Source organism: Perna viridis, chromosome 11, assembly GCF_037379345.1.
Source record: "Perna viridis isolate PV_CMFRI_1.1 ecotype Kerala chromosome 11, ASM3737934v1, whole genome shotgun sequence".
Classification (NCBI taxonomy): domain Eukaryota; kingdom Metazoa; phylum Mollusca; class Bivalvia; order Mytilida; family Mytilidae; genus Perna; species Perna viridis.
In genome coordinates this window covers 23696490-23706601 of record NC_142455.1, presented here as the reverse complement: position 1 = coordinate 23706601, position 10112 = coordinate 23696490, and positions in this window count along the sequence as shown.

Sequence of the window (10112 nt, the reverse complement as noted above, 5' to 3'; positions counted from 1 at the left end):
TTTATACCATAGTTCATCCCTGTAAATGGTTTTAGCTTCCGCAAGTCATCGATTTTACTCTAATACCGGAGAGATACACGAGGTAAGTGAATCACTTTTATCTTCTAAATGGTTAGGTTACTGATAGAGCTATTTTAATTGGACTGTCAAGCATCTTTATAATTGTCCCATTTTGTTTTAATTTAGATTGTACTATTTAAAGTACATACAAAAAAATATATCTAAAACGAAATAGCAGATATATTTTCTTTATCATGGAAAACAAAGATCTGTATTAATTTATTACGTACCATACATTCAAATTTCAAAGGAAAAATTGTTGTACGGGTATGTTTGCTGTGAAACTTAAATCGTGAAGTCAAAAGTCGACTTAAGTACCAGTCCATATAAAAATCAGACACCGCCTATAGTAAGGAGATTCATGTTGTAGAAAAACCCACGGAACAAACGATGCATTTTCGGTGGTCTACATATGCTATATTTTTTTTATGACAAATTTCCTTTCTGTATTTAGATATGTACTTTTTGAGGAAACCAAATTTTGAACTTCTTATAAAATTAACCAAATCAAACCAAACCAAGAACTGTAACTGCTGCAAAGTGTCCCTTTCCTACAGAATCTATATACTGCAAGAACCAAATGAAAAAAATAAGACTGGTTATGTGATCAGAAACTGTTTCTAAGCAAGAAAGAAGTTTGTTTGTTTGTTTGTTTGTTTGTTTGTTGGGGTTTAACGTCCGAGCAGCAATATTTCAGCTATATTCAGACGATGAACATGAAACTAATGATAAAATGAACATGAAATTATGATGAAATGAAAAAGGGGTGGGACACAAGGACAATGGGGTCGACAAATTTTGATTGCCACTGGAAATAGAGAGAGGTGGGTAGTATCGGGCAATTTAGCCTCCTGTGGCGGAGCCCTGTGGTTCCTACTCCGGGAGAATACCACAGTAGGGTTCTTTAACGTGCGAGGAACGTGACATCTTTCCCAACACGGTGCACCACTATGGTTTGCGGTCAGGTTTTCCGTATTAGCCTGACAACCCCAGCATGTAACACGCCAGGGGTACCCCATTCATCCACCTGGGGCACACATCCCAGTTACTCTGTGGGCAGAGCGCCCTAGCCCCGGGCTAGGGTTCTGAGCACTATTTAGTCGCCTTTTACGACAAGCTTAGCGCTGCTGCAGGCCTATCCTTTTAACACCCGTACCTACACGGGTCAGCAAGAAAGAAAAGTGAGTTCGGTGGGTTGTTGACTGGCATGATATTTTATAAAGGAAAGACTGATACCTTAAAAAATGTGCTTGTGTGGTGGTGCTTTGAAAATGCAGATAAATAGACTAATACCGCTAGGAAACGCATATATATATGTACATGTATCATGTTATTCGACCCAAAGTTCAGAGGAACAGAAAATTCATGTACATTTATGGCCCAAACTTCTTTTATCAATTCGTACATTCTTTGTTTTTAATGCGAAGGTACAGTGTATTTCCCTGATAAACATACCAGCGTAAAACAGGCGTTACAAATTAATATGGCCGCATCGATGACACCATACAAAAAAGATTTTTTCCGAATATTACGTTTTCAATTTGGCTTTGTTTATTAAACAAAAACCTCATATATTTGATATTAATTGTAACTGTTTAAGTATTATGACATACTTTTTTTTACACGTACGTCCCTGTGAAAATTGCCTTGGCCTACCATCATGTAAATTAAATATTGATACATATAGTTAATTTTATATCCAGGTTAAATGCATCCCCGTGTCGGAAGTGTACACTTTTATATGGAAAGGTGTTGAATGAAGATAAATTGAACGCATTTTGTAATTTCATTTATTTATTACATCTTTCTCTGATGTCCTTTTCGAGAGTTTTGGTTTTCATGGCTGACAACGGAATTGAGATACACGTGTCTGCAGTATTCTCTACAAACGTGTCCCTCATCTTTGCTGCCATACTATCATTAGCTCTTCAACTCCTATAGGGGATATATAATTCACACGTAATGCTGCATTTATAATTTTGTTGAGTTTTTATACTTCTTTCCACCTAATGTAAATGTTTCTATGCCATAGAATGAATACAACAGTCAAAGACATTCGACGTATTCATTAGATACCTGAAATGATTGATTTGCGTGTACAAACTCGGGAAGAGCTTTGAATGTGTCTTATTCAAATAACTAACTACATTCAATAGGCGTCAGTTTTTTTGCAGATAACGAGAGTAAATGAATATTAGATAAGAATGTACTAACATAATTTACGACTTGCCACTCATGTATGGTATCAAACCGCTTTGGTCATGCATTTAACTAATGAAATAAACTAAAAAACAAGGTGTGCTTGAATCAATAAGGCTTGGTACTTGTTTTATAGTAACTATCAATTTCCAGGAAGTATATATAATTGATAATGGTATCCGCACATAACGTTTTTCGCAACTGTTTTGTGTTTAAATACAAACATGTATATTGAAACCTTTTGATAATAGGTACAAGTATGTCATATCGTACGGTTTAATTTCTGACTGATGTGGTGTAAGCTTTGAAATCATGTTTTCCAAGTTTGTTTATACTCGACGTTAGTTCAAGCCAATTTATCATGATTTTTCCTTATTCCGTTCTATAATAGTGACAGGGTTGTCACTATCAACTATTCTGATTTCCTTGAACGCCATAAATATCTGCGTAAGAGACTGCGAATCAGGAGTATGAGAAAATGCGTCTTAAAAGGTTTCTGATATATCGATTATGGCAATAGCATGCAGATGCTTTATAATCACCACTGGTAAAGTCACGCCGCAATGGAAGAGGGAGGTTTATCGCGCTGTGAAACATAGATTTAACCCACCTGTGCGTTTGAAGTGCCTATACTAAGTCAGGACCATTCCGGTACCAGTTTCTCCGGTCGTGTAAATTCTATTTCGCTAGATTTATTTTGGACTTGACTTGATTATGAATCGGATTAGTGTTCTGTAATTTTGTTATTACCTTTATTTGTTATACGTTTCTTAGTTTATAAAAAAAAACAAACATTGATATGTATATTCAATCAGAAAGAGTAATCAAGGGAACCAAGGTTATAGCGGTAATCAAAAGAATGTAATCCATGTACAAAGACCAGACATGGAAAACTGACGTACAAAACAAAACAAAAAACATAAAGTAACAAAAATAATACATACAAAGTAACAAAAGCAATGAGCAACTCGGACTGTACTAAAAATTGGGAGTATGAACCAGGTGCACCGGCAGGGTAAGCGTCTTTTGCTTTTCTAGAAACACCCACCGAGTTGATAATAAAAATTAAAGTCCGAGGTAGTCAAAAGATAATAATTCCTTACAAGAAATGTCATTGTTATTCCGCCTTTTTGTTGTTAAGTGCTGAATATTGACAAAATACTGATAACTGATAATTTTTGGGTATAGTGGACAGAAATGTAATTTCTCACGAATTTGAAAATAAACTATTCTTTGTATAACCTTCTGATTTTTGACACGAAATGAGGGGGTAAATCATTATTGTGTGAAAAAACAACGACCGAAAACTGTCTTGATGATAAAATCACGCCAAATTTGATAAGGTACATGTAAACAATGTGATGCTAAATTTAAATGTCGTCAGATTTAAACAATTCACAATTAACGAAGAAGCCAAACAAGTCACTTAACACAATTTAAAAATGGGACAGGAATGTCAATAAAATTGTTGACCATTTGAACATTATGTTAAAATATGTTTGTAACGGCATAAATTTACCGGGTGGGGAGCGGAATGTATCCTATTAGTAAGCCTCTCCAGTTTTAACCACGTGTTATGGCTAACTAAGGCGACGGCATTCAATAAAATGAATTATTATTAATTACAGATAGCAGTGTTTTGTCGAATGTTCCCAGTGTAATATATTTCGATAATTCCCACTGTGAAATAAATTCGGTAATTTCACTCGCACTATCTCCCGCCAAAACGTCACAATTTTGATATCAATTCGATAAATTATGAAGAAAAGCTATATAATAAGTAGGATTATCAATTGGTTATCGTGAATAACCAAAATATGATCATTCGTTCCTGAGGATTTAACTCGAACGCGGAACAATTTCCATGATATCCTTAAATCTTGGCGTTCTTCGGCACTCGTGATAATATTTTGGTTATTCACGATAACCAATTGATAATCCTACAATTACAATTTAAGTAGTAGTCTTTGTAAAAATCATGCAAAATCTGTAAAATGTGATATACATAAAAAAAAAAGGCTACATATTTTTATTTTTGATATCAAGTTGATTTATGGGTCTATATTATGAAATGTGTAATTATTTATTCTAATCTGCCTGCTCTTAGGAGATAATCAACATTGAAAATCTAATAGATTCTATTGTATTTGAGCGTCATTTACAGAGTTATCTCCCCTAATTTTGAAATCTACAGTGCATTCTATATAATTTTCATCTCCTAAGAGCACGGGGTATATGAAAAACCGACCGGTAATTTCTGTTTACTATGGCATTTCAAACAAAATATTAAAAATAAAAATATGTAGACTTTTCACCCATGAATCACCTTTTGCATGATTCTTAGCGGGAGTACTTCTTAAAAGGAATTCTTCCTAGCTTGGAATTTGCATGAAGCGGGAAGCATATGTGTAAAGTCCATGATTACCGAGAATTTCCAAAGTTAAAATATCATCGAGATGACCGTAAATGAACAGGAGACGAACAGACGGGATGACCGTAACGGGTTTTTGAAGTATGGATATTTGATACGAATTACGAAATACATTAAAATGTGCTTACGTCGTTTTACTTAACTCTAGTCCAGCCCTTATGCTCTTTAATTTTATGCTTTTTGCTGAAGAAAAAGAAAACATCAATTTTCATATCTGTGGTTAAAAGACAACATGCTCGTTTATTACTTAATTCCATCATTTACTACGGTCATCCTTTGAAAAAGACGATTTTTCGTTACGGTCATCTCGCCGATATTTTTTACCTTGTGATTTCTCATTAATTATACATTATGCACTTATGCTATCCATTTCAAATCTTACGATAGCGGGAATTTCGAACTATTATGATATTTATTTTGTTCATCATCATGAATAAACAACTTTATGAACGAAAAATATTCTTATCCATTTTTTTCTCCGCCATCTTTTAGATAACCGTAGCGGCCGTAACGGTCATCAGCTTTACCCCAGTGAAAAAGAAAGGTCGTATATGTTTACGTTTCTTAAGGTTTCACTTATTTTATATGATCATAATTGCAACATATTGCATAAGCATTATAACGGTTATCAAGGTAATCTACACGATTATATATAACCAATCACCTGAGAAACACCTGAAAGTAAGATTTCAGTCTTCCAGGAAGTGCAAATACGGAACTCGATCCCCATACAAGTTCCAAGTCTACTTGGGCGCCACCAAATTTAAGGTTAATGTTTTTAATTTTACCATTCTAATTTTAATGCAAAAGGTCATTTGAAATAATTTAAATATATTATTTTTACATCATTCCAAACACTTAATTAATAGAAAATATATATGTCTATATGGTTTTGCGAGATGACAGAAGAAGTATGCTCAATGTAATAAGTATGACCTACATTAAATGATCATGAAAAAGGCCGTTCTGACTGATAACTTAGTCCTCTTACAGGGTGCACTTACATGAACATGTACCAAATAATGAAATAAAAAAATAAATAATGATAAATAGTTTGATTATGATTCAAGGCTGAACAGTTATACAATACATAATATTATTAGCTATATCCGGGTTACTTCCCTCTACTTGGTTGATTTAATAGTCGAAATATCAAATTAAATTTGATAACTTTATAAGGTTCATTTGTAGATAAGATATTAATTAATCTACTTATCCTGCAGCTGTTGTTTCTGCTATACAGACACAGAGCGTCAAAATGTGTTATAGCAAAATATCGCCTCTTATTTACTTTTTTCACTTCGAGAAATGTCTACTTTTCTGATCACATGTATTTTCCGCCATTTTATTCGGCGCGCTACGAATTACAAATAAACAAGTATTAGCTTTCCAAAAAAGCTTGCCTGACTTAGCATTTAATAAATATGTTAGCTCACATATGTAATGTGAAGGTCAAGATAATTAGAAGTTTGCAAATTTGACAGAATTAAAATTTAGGTTGGTCCTTGGGCAGGATCTTTTAGCAATATTTTTTATATGCAAGTAGACATCAATGAGATGACCACCTTCTCTGTTGGCCCCGCCAATGGGGGACCAATATCTACGCTCTATTTGTCTTTGTCACATACACAACATGCTGGACAGACATTACGTATTTGTAACATGCATACCATTGTAGATGGTGGATAAGTGAGAGAGGAAATGTTTTGACCATAAAAAAAAAATGGAAAATGAAATAATCGACCTTGAGGTCAATGTTCAAAGCTCAGAGTAATCAGTTATAGTCAGCGACACTTCATCTGGATGTGTTCTATCCACATGCAAAATATCAAAGCCTCTCACATAAGACAAAAAAGATACAGCCGGGGCAAGAAATTGGCGTGTAAAAATCCGTAATTCAACCTCAAGGTCAAAGGACATCATCAATGGTAGAAGACACTATTTTGTGAGGTAATCTATCCACATGCCAAATATTAAAAGACTCATTAGACAAAAAGTTACAGTAGGGACAAGATTTTGTAACGGACGGACGGACAGAACAATTACTATAGGGCGACTGCCACTTTTTGTGGCGGGGCCCTAATAATTCTGTAAAATAATTGGTTGCTGCTCTCATCTGGTTTACAAGTACATGTATGTTTGATACTATTTTGAGAGGAAATATTCAAAATAAAGTTGATATGGTGGTTAATTACTTCTCCATGTAAGCAATTTGCCTAATCCTTAGCTTGAATCTGTGAATGAAGTGTTATTTGTAGGTCATTAGACATTTTTAGTTGGGTGTTGACAGACTCATGAATTTAAATATAGTGGTAGCATAACTAATATCTGAGAAACCAGGTAGGACACAAAATGTGACCCAACATCGATATAATTACCAGTCAATCAAGCATGAAAAATGGGTTATATGATCCAATTTTTCAAAATAACAGTACATGCTTAGGTGTGTCTGGATATTAAAAAAAATGTAGGAATTTTTGTTTGTAATAACTGATATACTTAATACCATAATGAATTAAGATATAATCTAGAAGTTTGCGGCACCGCCGTCGTCGACGTCGGACGCAAAGTGATGACATTATCTTACATTCCAAGTTTCGTAAAATTCTGCCCAGTTGTTTTCAAAGGAGTTGCGCTGACAAAGTTTGTGACAGACACACAGACAGGCGAAAAATAATATGTCTCCCCACCAAAGTGGAGGGAGACATACTAAAGCTTCATGATGGTATCAGTTCTAGTACCTGAAAAAGCAAGTCAAATATTATTCAACCAGGGTTAGTCAAGCAGGAAATGGAGGTCAAAGTTATTTCTCTTTGTGGAATGACATTACTTTATAGCTGCAACTACATATCTGCAGGATTGCATCTTGGAAAGTCATGTTTGATGTTTTTAACAAGGTTGAATAAAGCTTGATATGTAGGTAAATTCGACTTCATTTTTTTGTCAGTTATTTCACACTATATGATGGCAGTGCACCTAATTTCTGAGAAATCAAGTCAGATGTAATATTGTTTCTATAGCATACATGTAACTTAAAAACCATTTCACCTTGAAATGTAAGTCTTGTGATTTCAATTTTAGGGACAATGTAAGCCAGTCTACGAAGGATATATATTTATTTAGCAATTAGCAAGAAGTGACTGGAATTTTCACTTTTGGTAACGGAGTTTCACATCTTGCTACTATGTGTGTTTTCGCGTTAACTAAAGTCCAATTGGAAACCATCAATTGAATTTTCGTTGTATTTCGGTCGCTTTTGCTACATTTCTCCATATCCTTTCTCTTTACATTGATTGATTCTTGTTAAATGTATTGCATTAGAATGAATTATCCTTTTGTTTGAGGAATATAAAAGTACAACATTATGTATTTAAGCGTTTATTATCTGTAGAAAACACATATGTACATACATACATAACTAGATGGAGTCTTCCAGGGAAGATGTGTCGCCTGCTTTCCAAGTATTCAGTAAACAAAAAGTAGATGAGCCACAGTCATGAAAACGGTATACAAACTATAGAAATATATGATAAAACATCCTGTAAAATTTTCCATATGTCACCTAGGTGTAAAATACATAAGTATTCCGTAAACAGGACTGGTCCATTGGAACCGAATTATTTGACAGGCTAGTAGAGCGAGATGGCGTCAGTGGTTTTTATATACTATTCGCTTGTAAGCAGGTGGTGCCGATTCACCCTTAGCCCGGTCACATGATCGAATGATACAAAAGGAGTTTGCCTACGTATTACTCATGCGTGTGTTGTCGTAGGATTCGGTGAACTTTGTTGAACTGGTTTTTCATACTTTGATGAGATCAGTACCAGTTTGGTTACTGATTTACAAATTCTTACACGTCCCTTGCTTTAAATAAGATTTGCCTGGGAACAGATCAAAACCAGAAGCTGTGTTAAACCTTAGATATGTCTGACGCCGTGACGGCAGGCAATAATCCAGTTGCTCTTTTCACAAAAAATCGTAAGTGTAAAATTAGTCGTAAGTTATGACGTCACAATAAGTTTATTTACTGTGACGTCATAACTTACGACTAATTTTACACTTAAGATTTTTTGTGAAAAGGACTGCAGGCTCTGCATCCGCAACTATAAAATCATACAGATTATAAGAATTAAAAGCACATAAACAGGTAACCAGTTTTACGGTGCTTCCTTATACATCCGAGTCGAAGAGATCGCATAATATATTTTGTACGATACGCTTTATTAGCTTTTCCTCTGCGTATCTATAAAATATGTATAAAGAAAAAAATAAACAACAGACAAACCATACCAAATATCAAATTAATATGAAATCATGCTGCGAAACTAAAGATCGCTCGAGAAACCCTTGGCAGTATCTTTAGAACCGTTTCTAAAGCTTGAACGAAAATATTGATTAACTTATGTATGTTGAACAGTGCAATTAAACTTGCAGTTTGTCCTGATAATATTATGCACTGAAGTATATAAAATATACAATTTGTCACTCTTATTTTTTTTTTAAAAGCAATCCTTTGGTTTTACCTTTTCCCTATGAATCAACTTTTTGATTTTAAGACAAGAGCACTGTTATGATTTCGTAATCGATTCTTGTATCACATTTTAGAAATAACATTAAACAAGTGTTTACTACTTTAGAACAACTATGTATTGAAGAGTTACAAATTGTATTAATATTTCACGCAAATCCTTCATTACTTTTAACACGTGAAGTAAAAACAGTTCAATTCATCCGATGTAAAATTTTGATAACTTCCGTTATTTAATGAATTAGACTTGTACGACTCATTGAGCTTTACACCAACACTCATATAAAAACCAATTAGCACAATACTGGTCTATTGGGTTCACCTAACTTAGCTGTTCTCCGATAAAGCGATAGGACGATTTCTGGTATGAAAACCTTGAAATGTCATGATTTTGAGCTATAAACAGTTTATTGTGATAACCCGAGACGTATGACTCGATACTGCCTTTTTCCATTGTATTTTATCATTATTTGAAAGCATAATTGTTAATTAAACAAAGAAACAGTAGGGGCGTCAGTTTCTTGTACCAAAGGTTATTCTAATACATGGCTTGTAACAAAACGAAACTATATGAAAATGAGTCGTTTCTTCATTACAAGATGTACGTTATCGTATAACTGTGGATGAGGAAGTTCATAGTAAGGACAATACACCAATTATTTAATTTTTTAAAAAAAAAAAAAAAAAAAAAAAAAAAAAACATTTAAGATGAAAAAAGATTTAAAAGCTGATTCAAGTACGCTGTGGGTGATTGAACCTTTATCAAAGACACAAGCAAATGATAAGGAGCCTGAATGAAAACAACAAAGGGGGTGTTTTAATCACAATTAAGAAATTAATTTAACTATGGAAGACAATTAAAAAAAATATCACAGGCACTTTCAAAAGCGTCAA